Here is a 19,852-nt window from a genome sequence, read left to right as displayed (position 1 = left end):
AACCTATATGCCATACGTACATGTACATTATTGCTTATATCTCAGAAACTATTGGAGTTCCCATCACAAAATTAATGTGGAAGCTTCTTGACATCATAAGGTACCTCTGGGATGAATTTGAGGAAATTTGAAGGATACATTTTTTGGGGATTCACGATTGAAGTTTATATTTTGTGAGAACTTTTTTGTGGTTGGAGGTAGGAAAATGTTGCCCAGACAATTTCATAGGACATGAAAATACCTTTAAAATGACACCAAAACCAGCTCTCTCGGTGTTATACTTTTAGAGATATGGCCATTTGAATTCGCGACGTCTTGCTAATTAGTCCGAAGTTCGTTAGTCTGTATCTCACTAATTAAGAGGCTGTTAGCAAAAATATTTGAGTTCTTGCCGTTTTTCATGGGTCCCAATTGGTTCCCAAAGTTTTACAAAAATGTTAGAGATGACGGCAGATTCTTTGATGATTTGACATGGAATGACCCATCTGCCTGTCTAATGGGTTAATAAGCTAATTTGTGCTAAGTGTTATGGAGCCCACTACCATTCACCAGACAGGTTCTCATCAACACGGAGATGTATCAAAGGGAGAAAAGGGGTGGAAGAAGAACACCGCCATGCAGCGGCTTTCTCAATTAACAATACATAACTGAAACTAGAATGGCACTCAGTAGAGTGCATACCTCTGTCACGTAATGCTTGACCCACGAGAACATATCAGGCCCACTACATTTTTGAAATACTGTATCATCCCATGTATGTTATGTATCATTTTTGGGCCGATCTCTCAATGGTGAAAAATCACTTAAAAAATTAAATAAAACTCGTATCCAGATCCGGATCCGGATCTTCACCAAAATTGAATCAATTCTTCCTTGTCACACACCGAACCTGCCCACCAAGTTTCATCCGAATCCGTGCACAACTTTTTGAGATATCCAGTACACAGACAAACAAACAGACAAAGGGGTTAAAACACAACCTCCTTCACCTTCGGTGGTGGAGGTAACAATGTGCCCCTGGTGCCACAGCAGCCTTAACACATACGCCTTAATCTCTTTCAATCGGGGGAAGATGGGACAGAGAAAGGAGATGCCAAGACAAAGAGACTTGTTCCACATGGCAATCACGCAAGCTTTGTGGGTTCAGGTGCAGCAGCCGACTGGTTCCAGGCTTGTCCAAATTGCACCTTGCGTGCCAGTACCAACCACGTTCCCAGCAAACCACCTCCTGACAAATCATGACGTTCCCAATGAACCCAAACTATCAAGCAATGTGAAGAACCACAATGTGCAGTGTATGCGCTTTTATTTCATCTCACATCAAACTGTCTGGGGTGCACCCCCACTGTCTGACAAGTCAGGAAAATTCCAAACAATGGACAGTTGGTGATTTATGGCCTGGAGCCTGACAGATATCGATATAGGGGCATGTTCTAGGTGTGTGGCATGTCCTTGTGCTGACACCATGATCGTGCCAGTGGGCTGCACCGATTGTCTGTTAACTAAAGAATACATTCCATATAAGGACAAATAGATAACAAGGGAAGCTGAAGAATGTAGAGAGTGGGAAGGTGGGGTGTAGACAGACACTTGGGCTGGGGGTCGAGAGGTTGGCAAGATCCTTCTGAACAAGAGATCATCGACAATAAACGCCACACTTACACGAACACTAACGCTAATATATGCTATGACATAACTATTCTAATCAATCCCTCATTTTACTGCCTATACCAGATCTGTAACAATATTTCATTTATTCATTTGCAGCCTATGACTGCTAGGTCACATCCTTTCAGCTGTGCTGCTAATGCAGTGCCCCTGCTTCCAGTAAGTTGGTACTCATATTGAGGTCAGATATTAAGCCAGCCACCTTAACCATTAAGCCAACATTAAGCCAGGCTTGGTAACAACATTATCAATGGAAAACAAGAAGAAGTTGTCGTGCAGAGCACGCTACTTGCAAAATCCATCAATCAAATTTGACCTAAAAAAAATAATTGGCAGTTGGATTCACTGACTAAATATTCAACTCCACTTCAAATTTCAAGTAAATTTGATGAAAATTGACAATTTTAGAATTTCAGCCTATGTTGACCTTTTGGCCAATGTGGACCTCAAATATAATTGGTGGTTGAATTCAGTGACCTGAAATATAAATCCTCTTCAAATTTAAGTCAATCAGATAAAAATTGAGGATTTTAGAAATCTCACCCAAGTTGTTGAGCTTTGGCCTATGTTGACTTTTTGGTCCATGATGACCTCAAAAAAAATGGCTCGTTGAATTCAGTGACCTGAAATATAAATCCTCTTCAAATTTCAAGTCGATCGGATGAAAATTGAGGATTTTAGAAATCTCACTTAAGTTGTTGACCTTTGGCCTATGTTGACCTTTTGATCTTTTGACCTCAAATGCAATAGGCTTCTTCCTTATGACAAACTCTACCGGGTGGTGAAGTTTTGTGAAGATCGGTTGAAAACTGTGACCTGTAGGTGACAAACAGACAGACAATAACAAAATCGACTGACCGATATATACTTGAAAAATCCTCGATTTTGCAAGTGATAAAAGAGTTGTCTAATCGATGGCTGAGCTAACTTAGGTGTCAAAATGGACCCAACTCTTTCTTTTAATCCACAAAACCGCTAATATCTGCAAATGTTTTTCTCTTCCCTTTCCCCAAACATGTTCATGCCTCAACCAAAAAGATCCACTGGAACTTTGGTACAAGCTCTCAATGCATCATGTTTGGACGAATGAAACTCCCTGGTTGGCTTCTTCTTTCAGACCTTTGCAACTTGTGCAGAAAAAAAGCAATAAGTGCAGAATTACACTACTATGAGGCAGCTACAGTCCAGCAACGGTAATATTGTGGTTGCTACTTTCCACAAGATGAAGACGTTTCATGATTGAGCATTTCACAGTTATGTTCTCGGAATGTGGAACTCTTCCTTTGAAAAAAAAAGTCTACGCTGCTTCATCAGTCAGTTATAAAATCTCTTTCAAAGTGTTGCCTTTTAAGGTTGCTTTTTCTTTATCTCTACCCTTCTTAGAGCCATTCCAATTTTCCTCTTCCTCTTTGTGAATCACAATAAGTCTGTAAGAGCGAAATTAAATGAAAAGCTCCACTTAAGAAATAAATCGATTGATTTAATGAATCTGTTATTTTGCATTGTGATCTCGGCAACACGACAGCTATGCAACCTTGGCTGGAACAAGTCCGCAGTGATACAGGTGCACATCCCACAGATATTTATACCTAGGACATGAGGGGCAACACGTCCAGGAATAGAAATGCTCAAGCATTTTGGAAAGATTTCTCTTCCCCACACTTTTTGACATATTTTTCAGGGTGTCCATAAAGTTCTCATGCAACTTTAAACTTTTATCACTTTGATGTGCACATGATAGAAACAAACACTAAATGACATATGAAAGCATCATTCATAAAGTTTTTATTTAATACAATTCAAATTTCCAGGCTTCAATATATCCACCATCTTTTGTAATGCATCTTTCAATATGATTTTCCAATTTCTTGAATATATTCTCCAGTTGCTGCAGAGTAATTTCATGAATTGCATTTGTGACTGTAGTTCTAAGTTCATCCAAAGAATGTGAATTGGTGAGTAAGCAAAAGTTTTACAATGCCCCCCCAATCCACCATAAAACGTAGTCCAACAGGGACAGGTCAAGTGAACGACGTGGCCAAGCAATTGGTCCAAGTTGACGGATCCACTTGTCTGGGAAGACATCTTTCAAGAACTGTAACACATTTGAAGTATAGTGGCAGGGAGTCGAGTCTTGCAGGGAGCCTAGTCTTGCTGAGAGCCTTGTCTTGCAGGGAGCCTAGTCTTGCTGGGAGTCAAGTCTTGCAGGGAGCCTAGTCTTGCAGGGAGCCTAGTCTTGCAGGGAGCCTTGTCTTTCAGGGAGCCTTGTCTTGCAGGCAGCCTAGTCTTGTAGGGAGCCTAGTCTTGCAGGGAGCCTAGTCTTGCAGGGAGCCTAGTCTTGCAAGGAGCCTAGTCTTGCAGGGAGCCTTGACTTGCAGGGAGCCTAGTCTTGCAAGGAGCCTAGTCTTGCTGAGAGCCTTGTCTTGCAGGGAGCCTAGTCTTGCAGGGAGCCTTGCTTGCAGGGAGCCTTGTCTTGCAGGGAGCCTAGTCTTGCAGGGAGCCTAGTCTTGCAAGGAGCCTAGTCTTGCAGGGAGCCTTGACTTGCAAGGAGTCTAGTCTTGCAAGGAGCCTAGTCTTGCAAGGAGTCTAGTCTTGCAGGGAGCCTAGTCTTGCTGGGAGTCAAGTCTTGCAGGGAGCCTTGTCTTGCAGGGAGCCTAGTCTTGCAGGGAGCCTCATCTTGCTGGGAGACAAGTCTTGCAGGGAGCCAAGTCTTGCAGGGAGCCTAGCCTTGCAGGGAGCCTAGCCTTGCAGGGAGCCTCATCTTACAGGGAGCCTAGTCTTGCTGGGAGCCAAGTCTTGCAGGGAGCCTCATCTTGCAAGGAGCCTAGTCTTACAGGGAGCCTAGTCTTGCAGCGAGCCTAGTCTTGCAGGGAGCCTCGTCTTACAGGGAGCCTAGTCTTATAGGGAGCCTGGTCTTGCAGGGAACCTAGTCTTACAGGGAGCCTCGTCTTACAGGGAGCCTCGTCTTACAGGGAGCCTAGCCTTACAGGGAGCCTAGTCTTGCAGGGAGCCTAGTCTTGCAGGGCGCCAAGTCTTGCAGGGAGCCCAGTCTTACAGGGCGCCAAGTCTTGCTGGGAGCCCAGTCTTACAGGGCGCCAAGTCTTGCAGGGAGCCCAGTCTTAGAGGGAGCCTCGTCTTAGAGGGAGCCTCGCCTTGCAGGGAGCCTCATCTTGCAGGGAGCCTCGTGTTTCAGGGAGCCTAGCCTTACAGGGAGCGTCTTACAGGGAGCCTAGTCTTGCAGGGACCCTCGTCTTACAGGGAGACAAGTCTTACAGGGAGCCTCATCTTGCAGGGAGCCTAGTCTTACAGGGAGCCTAGTCTTGCAGCGAGCCTAGTCTTGCAGGGAGCCTCGTCTTACAGGGAGCCTAGTCTTATAGGGAGCCTGGTCTTGCAGGGAACCTAGTCTTACAGGGAGCCTCGTCTTACAGGGAGCCTCGTCTTACAGGGAGCCTAGCCTTACAGGGAGCCTAGTCTTGCAGGGAGCCTAGTCTTGCAGGGCGCCAAGTCTTGCAGGGAGCCCAGTCTTACAGGGCGCCAAGTCTTGCTGGGAGCCCAGTCTTACAGGGCGCCAAGTCTTGCAGGGAGCCCAGTCTTAGAGGGAGCCTCGTCTTAGAGGGAGCCTCGCCTTGCAGGGAGCCTCATCTTGCAGGGAGCCTCGTGTTTCAGGGAGCCTAGCCTTACAGGGAGCGTCTTACAGGGAGCCTAGTCTTGCAGGGAGCCTAGTCTTGCAAGGAGCCTAGTCTTGCAGGGAGCCTTGACTTGCAGGGAGCCTAGTCTTGCAAGGAGCCTAGTCTTGCAAGGAGTCTAGTCTTGCAGGGAGCCTAGTCTTGCTGGGAGTCAAGTCTTGCAGGGAGCCTTGTCTTGCAGGGAGCCTAGTCTTGCAGGGAGCCTCATCTTGCTGGGAGACAAGTCTTGCAGGGAGCCAAGTCTTGCAGGGAGCCTAGCCTTGCAGGGAGCCTAGCCTTGCAGGGAGCCTCATCTTACAGGGAGCCTAGTCTTGCTGGGAGCCAAGTCTTGCAGGGAGCCTCATCTTGCAAGGAGCCTAGTCTTACAGGGAGCCTAGTCTTGCAGCGAGCCTAGTCTTGCAGGGAGCCTCGTCTTACAGGGAGCCTAGTCTTATAGGGAGCCTGGTCTTGCAGGGAACCTAGTCTTACAGGGAGCCTCGTCTTACAGGGAGCCTCGTCTTACAGGGAGCCTAGCCTTACAGGGAGCCTAGTCTTGCAGGGAGCCTAGTCTTGCAGGGCGCCAAGTCTTGCAGGGAGCCCAGTCTTACAGGGCGCCAAGTCTTGCTGGGAGCCCAGTCTTACAGGGCGCCAAATCTTGCAGGGAGCCCAGTCTTAGAGGGAGCCTCGTCTTAGAGGGAGCCTCGCCTTGCAGGGAGCCTCATCTTGCAGGGAGCCTCGTGTTTCAGGGAGCCTAGCATTACAGGGAGCGTCTTACAGGGAGCCTAGTCTTGCAGGGACCCTTGTCTTACAGGGAGACAAGTCTTACAGGGAGCCTCATCTTGCAGGGAGCCTAGTCTTACAGGGAGCCTAGTCTTGCAGCGAGCCTAGTCTTGCAGGGAGCCTCGTCTTACAGGGAGCCTAGTCTTATAGGGAGCCTGGTCTTGCAGGGAACCTAGTCTTACAGGGAGCCTCGTCTTACAGGGAGCCTCATCTTACAGGGAGCCTAGCCTTACAGGGAGCCTAGTCTTGCAGGGAGCCTAGTCTTGCAGGGCGCCAAGTCTTGCAGGGAGCCCAGTCTTACAGGGCGCCAAGTCTTGCTGGGAGCCCAGTCTTACAGGGCGCCAAGTCTTGCAGGGAGCCCAGTCTTAGAGGGAGCCTCGTCTTAGAGGGAGCCTCGCCTTGCAGGGAGCCTCATCTTGCAGGGAGCCTCGTGTTTCAGGGAGCCTAGCCTTACAGGGAGCGTCTTACAGGGAGCCTAGTCTTGCAGGGACCCTCGTCTTACAGGGAGCCAAGTCTTGCAGGGAGCGTCTTACAGGGAGCCAAGTCTTGCAGGGAGCGTCTTACAGGGAGCCTAGTCTTGCAGGGAGCCTCGTCTTACAGGGAGCCAAGTCTTGCAGGGAGCCTCGTCTTACAGGGAGCCAAGTCTTGCAGGGAACCAAGTCTTGCAGGGAGCGTAGGCTTACAGTGAGCCTTGTCTTGCAGGGAGCCAAGTCTTGCAGGGAGCCTAGCCTTACAGGGAGCCTAGTCTTGCAGGGAGCCTCGTCTTGCTGGGAGGATAGTCTTGCTTGTTCAAGGTGATATGTTAAAGACTTAATCATCGTAGTTCAGGAACCAAATGCGGTAATTGTGGCGGTTGACTTTACCACTGATGTCGAAGATACTTCATCAGAGTATGTCAACTCATTAATAAACACAAATTAATCTGAATTTAACAACAGCAATAACAACATTAATATTAACAAAACTTCATGAATTAAGATTTCATAATATGTCATTTGCAGTTTGTTTCCAATCAAGTGTAAATCAACACTTGCAAAAGTTCAAATAGTCAGGTAAATCTACAACAAAAAATAGCCTTACCCCCAAAAAATTAATACAAAAGGTTTTTTTAACGGTTTTGGGTAGGGTTTGACCTCCAAAATAACATACTAAAAATCTACTCAAATCCACCTACCGGAAAGGGCCTATTTTCAAGATGGCGTCCAAAATGGCCGCCGTGGGCTTAAATTGCCATAGAATGGGCACTAGTTGGCCTATATTTGCGATTTTTGTGTCAATTTCTATGTTTCGGAGGTCAACAAATCTATTGAAATCATTTTCAAAGTTGATCAGTAATGGGAAAGCCTTAAATCCAAGATGGCGTACAAAATGGATGGCGTAATAAGTTCTGGGCGGGTCTAAGCCCTGATCTTGTCATCGAACAGACCTTGATGAGATCCCTGAAGAGCACTGGTGGCCTAACACGCGGAAGTGGGATGGGTGAAGAACAACGGTCTCTATGGACAATGTCAATGCCGGTCACGTCGGAATATAACAGTGCGATGCAGGAATTCACTGATCTTTTGTACACGACTAGTGAACAACACAAGGAATCTAGTGGCGCAAGGATGGAAAGAGATGCTTCTGACCTAGCCAAAATCAGTTCAAAATCAGGATGTGAATGTCCACGAGCATAAGTCTGTTGGAGAGAAGATTATGGAAAGTATGGTCAATAAACCCGCTTTCACATCTTCCTTCAAACGAAAAGACAGAGCCAAAATACTTGGAGATGTATCTTCAGTCAAACTTGGTCCAGACAGAGCAATTGACCCTGCTCTACTCTTTCAAAGATTTATTGTTGTGTCAAAAACAGGAGACATTTCGTTGGAAGATGTCATGGGCTATGAGCTGAGCCCATTTCCCCCTGCCCTGTTTGAGGGTATAGGTATTTTCAGAAAGGCTGACAAACCTCAATTAGTTCAAGCTATCAGAGACCATTCTGCCAAAGTGTCAAATGATACCGTGTCTGACTCTGTTCCCCAAACTGAGCACTATGTTCTTGATGGTGGCTCCTTGCTGCATCGTTTGTCATGGACAGCCGGGGACAGTTTCAATGTGATAGCCAAGTCGTATGCTGACTTCACTATTCATCACTATAGAAAAGCAACAGTCGTTTTTGATGGTTATGATGATGGACCATCTATTAAGGACAATACACACAAGCGCCGTGGCTATATTGTTCATCCCGAAGTCAGCTTCACACCTGGAACAGAATTCTCTGGCAAAAAGGATGAGTTCCTGTCCAGGAGCTCCAACAAGCAACAGCTCATCAACCTCATCAGTGAGGAAATGAAGAAAATTGGCTTGAACGTAATTCATGCACCAGGGGATGCCGATGTAGACATAGTAAAAGCGGCAGTGACATCGTCATACCAACAATCAACTACCCTGATTGGAGAAGATACAGATCTGTTGGTGCTATTATTGCATTACGCTAGCGTCGACAGCAAAGAACTGTATTTTCGTTCTGACAATTCATCCAGGAACTGGAAGGTGCACAATATCAACCAGCTGAAAGTATCATTGGGTGAAGAGCTATGCCCACATCTTCTCTTCCTTCATGCCTTCACTGAGTGTGACTCGACATCTCGAGTATTTGGAATTGGAAAAAAGTCAGCATTTCAGAAACTGGCAAAGGGGGATTCAGCAATCAAGACTTGTGCAAACACCTTCCTTGTCCCCAACCAAACAAGAGACATGGTCGTGGAAAACGGCAACGATGCCATGAAAGTATTATTTGGAGGACATCCCTGTGATTCCCTCGCCAAGTTGCGATATAATGTCTTTGTGAAGAAACTGGCTTCAGCTAAGTCGTTTGTCACCCCAGAACGTCTGCCACCAACAGCGTCTTCAACAAGGTTTCACTCTCTGAGAGTATACTATCAGATTATGGTCTGGATGGGGAGGAACGGAAACTTGAAGGCAACAGACTGGGGTTGGAAACTGGAGGACAATAAACTAGTTCCAGTCATGTCAGACAAGGACGCTGCTCCAGAAATGTTGTTGAAGATGATTCGATGCAACTGCACAACTGGCTGTAGAACAAGTCGCTGTAGCTGTAGGGGATACGGTCTGCCATGCCACAGCGTCTGCAGACCCTGTCAACTTGATACCTGCGAAAATCCTTTCAACAAGACAGTATCGGAGGACGAAGAGGAAGCATAGTTTATCTATGGTAAATGCTACTTCAATGAACGAACTTTCGTTGATGTTTTCGATTTACCCTAACTTGAAGGCATTTTAATTGAAAGTACGTTCTAGAGGAAATGGTGATCATTGTGAGAGCCGATTAATTTATTACTTTCTAAATTACCAAAGCATATTTTTATTTATGTTATGCACAAGATGGTCAATTAATTCTGATCACTACACACGGGACAACTTTTCAGGTAGACACTACTTGAAGGATTGGGCATGACCTCCAAAACATAGGAATAAACACAAACACTACAAATGTAGTCCATTTATTGCCTGTTTTAAAACAAGTACACGCCCATGGTGGCCATTTGGGGGGGGGGGGGCATTTTGGACGCCATCTTGGATTTAAGGCCTTACCATCACTAGTCAACTCTGAAAATGATATCAGGTGATTTGTTGACCGCCAACACATAGAAATCGACACATATATCACACATGCACGGTATATTATATACATAGATATTGACACAAAAATCACAAATGTAGGCCAGCTATTGCACATTCTATGGAAATTTAAGCCCACGGCGGCCATTTTGGACGCCATCTTGAAAATAGGCCCTTTCCGGTAGGTGGATTTGAGTAGATTTTTAGTATGTTATTTTGGAGGTCAAAACCTACCCAAAACCATTGAAAAACCATTTGTATCAATTTTTTGGGGTCAAACCACAAATTTACTCTACTAAAAGTCAGATGTAAGGACTTCATGGACACCCTGTATAGATGTCGTTTAAATGACTGAGAAAAAAATTTTTATCGAATAGACAAGGGAATACAACTGTTCTGGGTGGGAGGTTATCCCACAGAGACAGTCACACGTGCACCCATTTAGGTTCGAGCACATTACCACCTACACTCAGGCGTTCAGTGCAACAAATTCAATTACAAAACGACATAATTAATACTCAGCTACAACAGGGCATGACAGATATATGTTATTTTATTTTAAAGGACAACACCTGAATTTCATTTCACCTCCTGTCTGCTTATTGAAAATTTCTGGTTCCACAGAATTTGACTTATCTTCCCTGGGTAACAAGGATTCCCTCCTTGAATTGACTTTGCTGCAAAATTGTCGCAGTGATGAAGAGTCTTAGCACACAAACAAGCAAGCTAGTAAAGGTGGTAAAGTTAAGATACATTTACTGTGCTGAGAAAAAGGAAGTGTGGCTTGACGTTGTATGACATCATGATTATAGGTGATAACCTTTTTTTTCCATGAGTGACAATCATTTCGTGTGCAACACATGCAGAACTGCTGATGAAGTCGGCCCCCCCTCCCCCCATGCAGAACCCCCCCCCCCCAAAAAAAGAAAATGCTGTGGGATCTTTAACGTCCATGAAATAAAGCTAAAAGGTGGGACACCCAGTTCAAAATCCATCCGAGGGACAGCGCACACGCCGATACCTCGCCCTGCCTGTGAAGCACGAGGATGGCCATTTATAGCCGAGCTGGGATTGAAACTAGACTAGACAGCTCAGTGGTGAGTGTGCGTTCCTTTTGGCTATCATTCCAGCCAATAAGAGCACCACAAAGAAGCAACAGATGGAGAAGAGCGACAAAATAAGTGCAAAAGGGTTCCAAACAGCAAGGCATTGAAAGTGCATGGTAATGGAACATGGAGGAGAAAGGAAACAAATTGCAATGACTGGATTTGTAATCAACATGTGTGTCATCGTCATTACCACTGCCCTGGCCATTTCCAATTTTTTACATTGGGGTTGGCAGCTTATAGGGCACGCTAGAGCGGAACACACCAGACTTGGTGGCGTAATGGTTAGACTGTTAAAGTGTCCACTCTGAGTCTGGTAGGTCGGTGGTTCGCAACCTGACCGAGTCATACCAAGTACCTTAGAAATGGTATGTGCTGCTTCCTTGCTTGATGCTAAGCATTTAGGAGGACACGCGATGCTGGAAAAACAATGGCAAACCAACCAGTATAACACCTTGCCAAGAAACTGCTTCGGTAGCACCAACACTCTGTAAAGAGTGTCCATTTGTCCATTTGATTGGAGCCCGGCTAGGGCAGGGATGTGGAATATGAGCACAGTACGAGCAATAACTCGTTTCCTCTTTGTCGAAAGGCACAGTGGGATGTTTAACTAGCAATCAATGTTAGCAGACGGGATGCACAGCTTCTTGTGCACTCAACAATGCAACACCCTGCCTGAAAAGTCCTCATCTGACAATTCAAGGTCAGGTCAACCATCAAACCCACAGGAGACAACTTAAAGTTATGTTTGCTATCTGAGCACCATCCTATCGGACAATCAACATTTTGTATCATGGAGAATAAAAACAACTAATGTTCACTCTGGTGTAACTTAAACTGATGTAGGACCTGAGTGCAGGCCTCCAAATGCAAGTCATAACGAGAACAGCACTTAATAGAGTGCATACCTCTGCCAGGCTGAACAGTTTATGTTTTGTACCCACTGATCGGCCAGATCTGGATCCAGACCTTAACCAAAATCGAATTGGCTTCTTCTTGTCACCTTACCAACTCATCCACCAAGTTTTGTCATAACGTCCTCCATAGTAGGGTGAATATACTGATTCTGGCTCACTTTTCCCCATGTAAATGAATGGGGGATTTTCAGCGATTCATATTTTTTTCCCTAAAAAGTAAACCCCATTTTTATCTCAAGGTATATTTATGTCTCCCCTTTTAACCTAGGGACACTCTTTTTCAAATAACCAATGCAATAAGATAAAGATTTGTTGAAGTAGTAAAGTAGTAATGTGATTTGTTAAAGGTGATTCTAAAGAAATATCTGAAACATGTAAGCCTCGGGGCACTCTTTTTCAAATAACCAATGCATATTGTTTAGCTCACTCATTGAACCTATAAAGATTTGTTCATTCTCAAATTCCTTCAATAGTTTAATTTTCTTTGCACAATAATCCCCATCTAAAATATTTAAAAATAAAACATTTGAATCTTTATATTTTTTTAAGATACCCCTTTTTCTGCCATACAAATGTATAGGGAGAGCTCTCTGACTCGAGACCCATTAGAACAAAAAGAGGAGAATTATTTTCTCTCCCCCTCTGACTCTTACTCCACTCAAAGGTGAACCAACGAATGGGGGAAGGTTTTTAAGTGTTTTCAGTTCGTGCCATGAAGATGAGGAAGTATTCTGTGAGAGACAAGGCTTCGTGGTTATATTTTAAATCAGAACACTAACAGGCTAATAAACATAAGTTTTATCAAAATCATTCAAAGCATTTTCATTTTGTGTTAAAAATGGGTAAGACTGCTTGAGAATGTATCGCTCACGCATTTCCCAAGCTAAGCTGTCTCGCCCGAACCGTCATTTCCCGTGTGGACACACGCCCTGAAAAAATTCCAACATTACGCAATTTTACTTCCTCAAGTTGTTTTTTAAAGGAGCCGTCAGTCGTAAACTTTGTCTGAAAGCTTTATAATTTTTCTCATCTTGTCCTATTGAGAAACGATTGAAACATGATCTATCTTTCGTCTGAAGAAGAAGAGAATCCATTATAATATCGGTAAGTTTGTTTGTGTTCTTCCTCTAAGAATCACAGTGAAACAAGTGATTATTAATTAAATCACTGTATAACTAATATATATTGTTTTTTTTCAACAGATTGTCTCCAATAACAACATCGTTGATCGCCGATGTTGAAAATGAATTATCCGAATTACACGATGTCTGGGCACAGATGTCTGATTTTGTACAAGAGATTCGGATTTTCAGGGGAGAAATGAGAGAAATAATTACCGACTGGAAGACATTGTTGTTATCTCCTATAATCTTGAAAGATCCAACTTCAAGGTGAGGAACACCCTCTTGAAACAGGCTAAAACAGCAGTGTGTTGATAAGTGGTGGACATTTTGAGCACCATTTGAATTTCAGAAAGAACTTCAGCGGTTTTATTGTTTCCTTTGGACTTCAAAGTATCTGAATGAGTTCCTTATTTCTCAAGACATAATATATTTAGAGATTTAAAGTGCATATTGAGGTAACTTAGTCACAGGGTCATGAGAAAAACAGGAAATTGCAACCATCTTTGGCGCCATTTTGGATTTTGGGACTAGTTCAAGTAGTTTTATTGGTATAGATATGCGTGTTTCAAATCTGCGAATAAGAATTTATCTAGATTCCTTGACTCCCATAACATATATAAAGACATTTTAGTGTGCTTTATTGGGTTACTTAGTTGCAGAGTTATGAGAAAACAACAACAGGAAAAGGGGCATTTCGGGCACCATTTTGAATTTCAGGATGAGCTCAAGTGTTTTTATTGGTAAATGCATGTTTTTGAAAAATTCCCAATAAGTATATGATTCATTTCATTGAGTCGCAAAACATATATTAAGACATTTAAAGTGCGTGTTGAAGTACCTTGGTGTAAAACCAGAAACGGCAGCAATTTCAGATGCCATTTTGGATTTCTGAAAGAGCTTAAGCGGTTTTATTCGTTTTTGTGTGTTTCAAAATCTTCCAATATGTATTGTATTGAGTTCCTTATACTTCAAAACATATGTGTAGACATTTGAAATGTGTTATAGGTAAACCTACTTGCAAAGTTATGAGAAAAACAGGAAATGGCGGCCATTTTGGACGCCATTTTGGATTGCGGAAAACGCTCAAGGAGGATTCATGAGGACTTTTAGTATGTTATTTCACACACATTCCTGGACCTTTCCTGAAAAAATCAGCTTTTTACCAAAATGTCCAGGTTAAACCCTAATGCTCTTGGACTAGACGTGCACGTGCATGTGTGAGTGTATGTATATCTGCTTGTCTATGTGTTCATTTCTATATCTGTCTCTGCTTGTCAATATGTCTCCTGAGTTTTAACACATTATTTTTTTTATTTTTCAGTTTAAACACCTGTCTGGATGAACCAAGTGCACAAGTTAATCGTCTGCAGGAATCTGACCTGGCACTCAAGGCATCTGAAGCAGACTGCTTGGATATATCATGTTTTTACAACTGAATATTTAATATAATCAATGTTGATTAATTATAAATGCTTTCCTTACAATTATCTGATTCTTAACTACAAAAAGCGAATCAAGGACATTTAGGGGAGGGAAGTGCGTCCCCCAACGACCCATCACCCCCACATCCCACCCCTCCCCTCCCTGTGTGTGTGTGGGGAAGGGTGGGGAGTGGGATGTGGAGGTGGTGGGTCAAGGGTGGGGGCGCACAGAGGGGATGAGGGGGGTGGGGCTTGTGTGGGTGGGGTTTATGTGGGTGGGGCTTGTGTAGGAAGGGCTTATATGGGAGGGGCTTGTGTGGGTGGGGACTTTTGTGGGTGGGGTTTATATGGGAGGGGCTTGTGTGGGTGGGGCTTGTGTGGGTGAGGTTTATATGGGAGGGGCTTGTGTGGGTGGGGGCTTCTGTGGGTGGGGTTTATATGGGAGGGGCTTGTGTGGGTGGGGCTTGTGTGGGTGGGGCTTGTGTGGGTGGGGCTTTTGTGGGAGTGGTTTATATGCGAGGGGTTTATGTGGGTGGGGACTCCTGTGGGCAGGGTTTATGTGGATGAGGTTTGATGTGGATGGGTGAATAGATGGGTGGATGGGTGGATGGGTGAATAGATGGGTGGATGGGTGATTGTGTGGGTGGAACTTGTATGGATGGGTGGACAATTTTTTAAATTAAATAAACATGTGTGTGGGGAACTAATTAACAAATTGACTAATCACTAATTATGTGAATATGATGAATGTGGGTGGAGCTTGTGTGGGGTGGGGTTTGTGTGGGTAGGGTTTATGTGGGTGGGGTTTGTGTGGGTGGAGCTTGTGTGGGCAGAGTCAAAAAAATTTCAATTTATCTTTGTCTTTTGTAATTCCTGTGAATAAAATGAACCTAAAATCTCTTCCCCTTCTAAATCATATATCTGGTAAGTCCAGGGAACCGTATCTATTACATCAACAATTTTAAAAAGTTCGTTCGTCCATCGTTTAGTATAACCCTTTTCAAAATGAGATTTCCATCCATATATTCTTACGATATCACCAACTTTGAACTTAGGTTTTCTGCAATTAATCTCTTTTTCATATTTTAATTTTGTAAATGTTTCTGATGGTTTCATATTCGTTGACGTGTGAATCGCGTCATTATACTTATCCACAATATCCTGAATAAAAGATGCCCATTGTTGTGAACCGATTTGCGTGAATTTTTTATATAGTCTCTCTTTTAAGGTACGATTAAAACGTTTAACAACTACGGCCTTCCCTTCATTAAAGGTACTGTATAATGTAATAGTTATTTTTTAGAAAATTCATAAATGTCTTGTTATAAAACTCTCCACCCTCATCAGTCCACAATTTTTTAGGTTTTCTCTTACTTTTATTAAATATGTGTTGAAAGGCTAACATAAGAGTATTACCTGTTTTGTTTTTTTAAAGGGACAACCCATGCGTATCTACTCCTCAAATCAATAACGGTTAAAGCATACTTGTACCCCTTATCATTATTGAGTTCAATCAAATCAGCGGACCAGATATAATGTACTTCCTTGGAATAAACCTTCCTTCTCTGAAACTTTGTGAATATTGGTTTATGTAATTCATCAGCTAATTGCTCTTCAATCTTAATGACATCATTAAAGCCCATAAGTTTTTTGAATTTCCAAGTCCAAGTTTCAATTTTGCACTGATCATCTTCACGATGAACCTATCAACTTTTTCTCTCAAGGTTGGATTTTGTATCAGAGACAAATTATACATTTCTCTATCCGCTTCATGCTTTTCTTCCAAAGTTGTGGTATTCCCATAATCAATATTGTGTCTCATGCACACTTCATCAACTCTATTGATGGGCTCACTCCATGATTTGGGATTGTCTGCCTCATCTAATCTTTATCCAAGTTTGTGCCTGGACCACAGAAAGAATACCCTGGTAGATGTAATTCCCCTACTATTCCAGTAGTTGTAAATTTACTTCCTGATAAAAACTTTTGTATATCTCCTCCGAGTTTGTGTTTGGAGATAAATAGATTTTTTTTTTCAACCACACACCGAACATATACCTTTTTGTATAACCCTGTTATTTTTACTTTTAATATATGAAATATTTTTAGTATTACTTTTCTTTTTACATTTGAGAAAATAACTCATTTATTTATGAGACAAATTCCTGCAGAGTGCAAAAACCTTTTTAGTTTCCAACATGCACATTTGAATCTTAATTTTTGAAACATAAAGAATCCTTAGAAATGCCTTCACTCTCTCCTCCATTTATTTAAGAAAAAAATGAAAAACTTGAATTAAAATCAATATCTTGCCAATGACAATAGTCTTATCGAAAATATTGCTAATAGACTTGTTAATTCTTTGTTTCCTCCTCGGTGGGATGAGTTATTTTCTGTAATACCCCCAATCTTTTTTTCATCTCACTGGTTTCCATATTTTGATATTTATTCATTCTCTCTCTTCTCTCTCCTTCTCTCTCTTCTCTCTCTCCTCCTTCTCTCTCTCTTCCTTCTCTTTCTCCTCCTCTCTCTTCTCCCTCTCCTCCCTCTCCTCCTTCTCCCTCTCCTCCTTCTCTTTCTTCTCCCTCTTCTCCTTTTCCTCCTGTTCTCTCTCTTCAACTCCTTCCTCATCCCTTACTATCCTTGAATTGCTTACACCCCATAGAATATCATACATATATTCATCAGGATTTATTGTTATTCCTGTATCCAAAATAATTTTTTTTACAACAGGAAACCAATAAAATTTATTTTGAATTTTTAAAGAGCCTGACGTTTTCTTAACTTAATAATTTTTTCATTATTTAACATTCTAATTAAATCCAAAGTTGTCTGTTTATCAACATCAGCATAATGCCAATCTTTTATTGAAAATACCTCATTCTTATGTTGTAGAACATTTTTATTAAAATACCAAAGACCCTTTTCTTGAAGGTATGCTTGGACACAGAAATGATAATTTTCTTGAAGCCTTCTTGCCATCATTTATGTATGAGAAATATATGTAAGAATAATATTATGACACAAAACACCTCCCCATCTTCCCATAGTTAAATCATTTTGTATTTCCTTACTTATTATATATAATCCTGTTTTTTTCTGTTTTCATGATATAAACGAGGGCAAAACCATTATTATATTTACCCTTATTAAATTCTTTTATTTGTTGTTTACTAATCGTGCATCCACAAAACTCATTCTCTAAACCAACTGGATAATATTCTTCCTTACGAGACTGATTTAATTGTTCCAGGTCTTCACGGTCAATTTTAAATGACCAATTATACCCTAAATCATTCATATCATACCCCCATTGTTCTATTCTCATACAAACGATACGCCCTTCTTTATAAAAAATTATTTTAATTCGAACTGTGAATTCTGTATGACCTGGAGATAAAATCAACACTTCTGTATCTTTGGAATACACGGCCGTTTTATTAAAGGATATATATATATATATATATATATATATATATATATATATATATATATATATATATATATATATATATATATATATATATATTGTGATAAATCACTTAATCTCACCAAGTCATTCGCGTCAGTCAGGTGTGGGGGAAAAATTCATATTAATGTATTCTAAATTGTAACAAATGGAGTTTTAGAAATGTAACTTTTATGCTGCAAGTTGAATTGCCTGTCCTTTCTGGCCAAAAGACTTTTGCCCTAAATTATAAGAAATGTGTTGTTCTGGAGCAGAGTGACTGAGCTGATAACAAACGAACCTTTGCTTAGAAATGTACGAAGTGGCTTTTCGTCTAAAGGACACGTCTGCAGTCTGGGTTGAATAGCCCCAACCACTCTCTCATGAAAGTATAAAAGGCTTTGAAATGTAAAATTGTTTCAGTGCAAGTACCTGAGAAAGTATTAGAATCTCAGTGGCTTGTACTCCTTGGAACTGACCAAGTACCAAGTTAGAATAAAACTCTCTGATGAAATGAGGAAGTGAATTGAATCGGGTTGGTCTAACTGTTAACTCAAGTAAGAATAAATGAAATAGAAGATAAAGAATATTGCAATTAATGGGGATTCTTTAGTTCATTGTATGAGGGTGAAAAGTGTATGGTGTATAATTAGAAAATAAATTGTTTCACAAGGAAGGACTTGTGTGGACATCAGTTTTATCGGTAATAATGGGTTTTATGCAGGATTTTATAACCAAATCGGAGAAACGTTAAACTCTGTCTGAAGTCAAATAGGATTCCACAATCGGCTAGTTAGAATCCTTCAGGAGGACAACGATCACAACAAGGTGGGTATAAAAATCCACATCACAATTAGTTATAATTGCTTGGATAATTTTTTAATTTATAAGCATTTTTCATATTAATATTTTTTGTTATACTATATTTATGTCTTTCAGCCTGTGCCTTTGTGTAATAATTTGATAAATCAATATCCAGTTATTGGGATACACCAAAGATAGAACCATCTTTACCAACATAAGTCATTTATATTAGAATAAAAATAATGTCAGAAAAAATTTTTTTTTGTTGAGTTGAAATAACACATACAGACATAATTGACCACAACACTTGGAATTTAATTCTTGGACTTGAAATGTTTGATAAACACCATTCTGTAAGAATTTTATGACTTCAACAGGTGGTGGAAGACCAAAACTATCAAAATAATATTTGTCTTGACTATTAAAAATACAAACCCAATGAGAACCGTTCCCATTATTATCTTCTAAGTTCATAATAATATTCTTTGTATGTTTCGGCACATTTGTTAATTCATCTCTCATACAAATAACCACATTATGAATTTTTAATTTCTTACAATATTTGACAAGTTGTAAATTTGATGTTGTATTCTTTCCAAATTCTTTAAACCACTCATCAATGCTCATTTATTTATTAGAAAGATATAATCCATTACCTCTTTTAGTTAATTTTACACCTGCTTGTGCTATAGAAGAAAGCATATCTCCAACTAAAAATCTCGCTTTATCAGGCAGACCTTCAAGTTTTTCAGCAAAATCTACAATTACACCACTTCCACTAATTTGTTTCTCCAACTCTTTGTTATGTCTTTCCAATTATTTTTGAGCCCGGAGTTGAGCCTTCCTTTCGTTGGCAGTTGTCACCGCTGTTGAAATACCACCCGTCAATGCTCCAACCGCACTTAAACCAGCAAATAAAGGAATTAGAAATGGGAGAAATCCTCCACTCGTCTCTCTTATTGAATATTTTTTCAACATTGGTTTTGTCATTTTTATTTTAAGTGAGCCAGTATCATTCAAGATTTTAACCTGTTCTCTTGTGAGCAAAACATCAATTCTTACTGCTCCTTTTCTCTGAATTGTATTAACGTTAATCGTACAAGACATTTGATTTTGAACGCAAGATGATAGTTTATGAAGATTGATTTTATTAACATATACCCCAGTTGGTACTTTGCCACTCATTTATTTAACAAAAAATTATGTGAGACTAATCATAACACCATTATCTGTATTAATCTGTAATTCTGTTTCTTCCAAAAGCAAACAATATGTATCAACTTCTTCACTCTCTCCTC

The 19,852-nt window shown here is 41.3% G+C and overlaps 1 protein-coding gene and 1 long non-coding RNA gene across 3 annotated transcripts in view; one reads left to right on the top strand and one right to left on the bottom strand.

Annotated features, from left to right (window-relative positions):
- Window positions 1–19,852, bottom strand: part of LOC147033189 (A-type voltage-gated potassium channel KCND2-like) — an 813,677-nt gene that overhangs the window by 267,429 nt on the left and 526,396 nt on the right. The gene's annotated exons all lie outside the window — the stretch shown is intronic.
- Window positions 12,735–14,413, top strand: LOC147033190 (uncharacterized). The gene is made up of 3 exons (XR_015052277.1): window positions 12,735–12,861; window positions 12,960–13,148; window positions 14,203–14,413. It is a non-coding gene; the product is annotated as an uncharacterized LOC147033190 (long non-coding RNA).

This window comes from Eptatretus burgeri, chromosome 2 (genome assembly GCF_056783735.1).
Source record: "Eptatretus burgeri isolate ZD-2024b chromosome 2, Ebu_testis_v1, whole genome shotgun sequence".
NCBI lineage: Eukaryota > Metazoa > Chordata > Myxini > Myxiniformes > Myxinidae > Eptatretus > Eptatretus burgeri.
The sequence above is the reverse complement of the archived record's forward strand: the minus strand, read 5'-3'. Positions and strand labels throughout refer to the sequence as shown.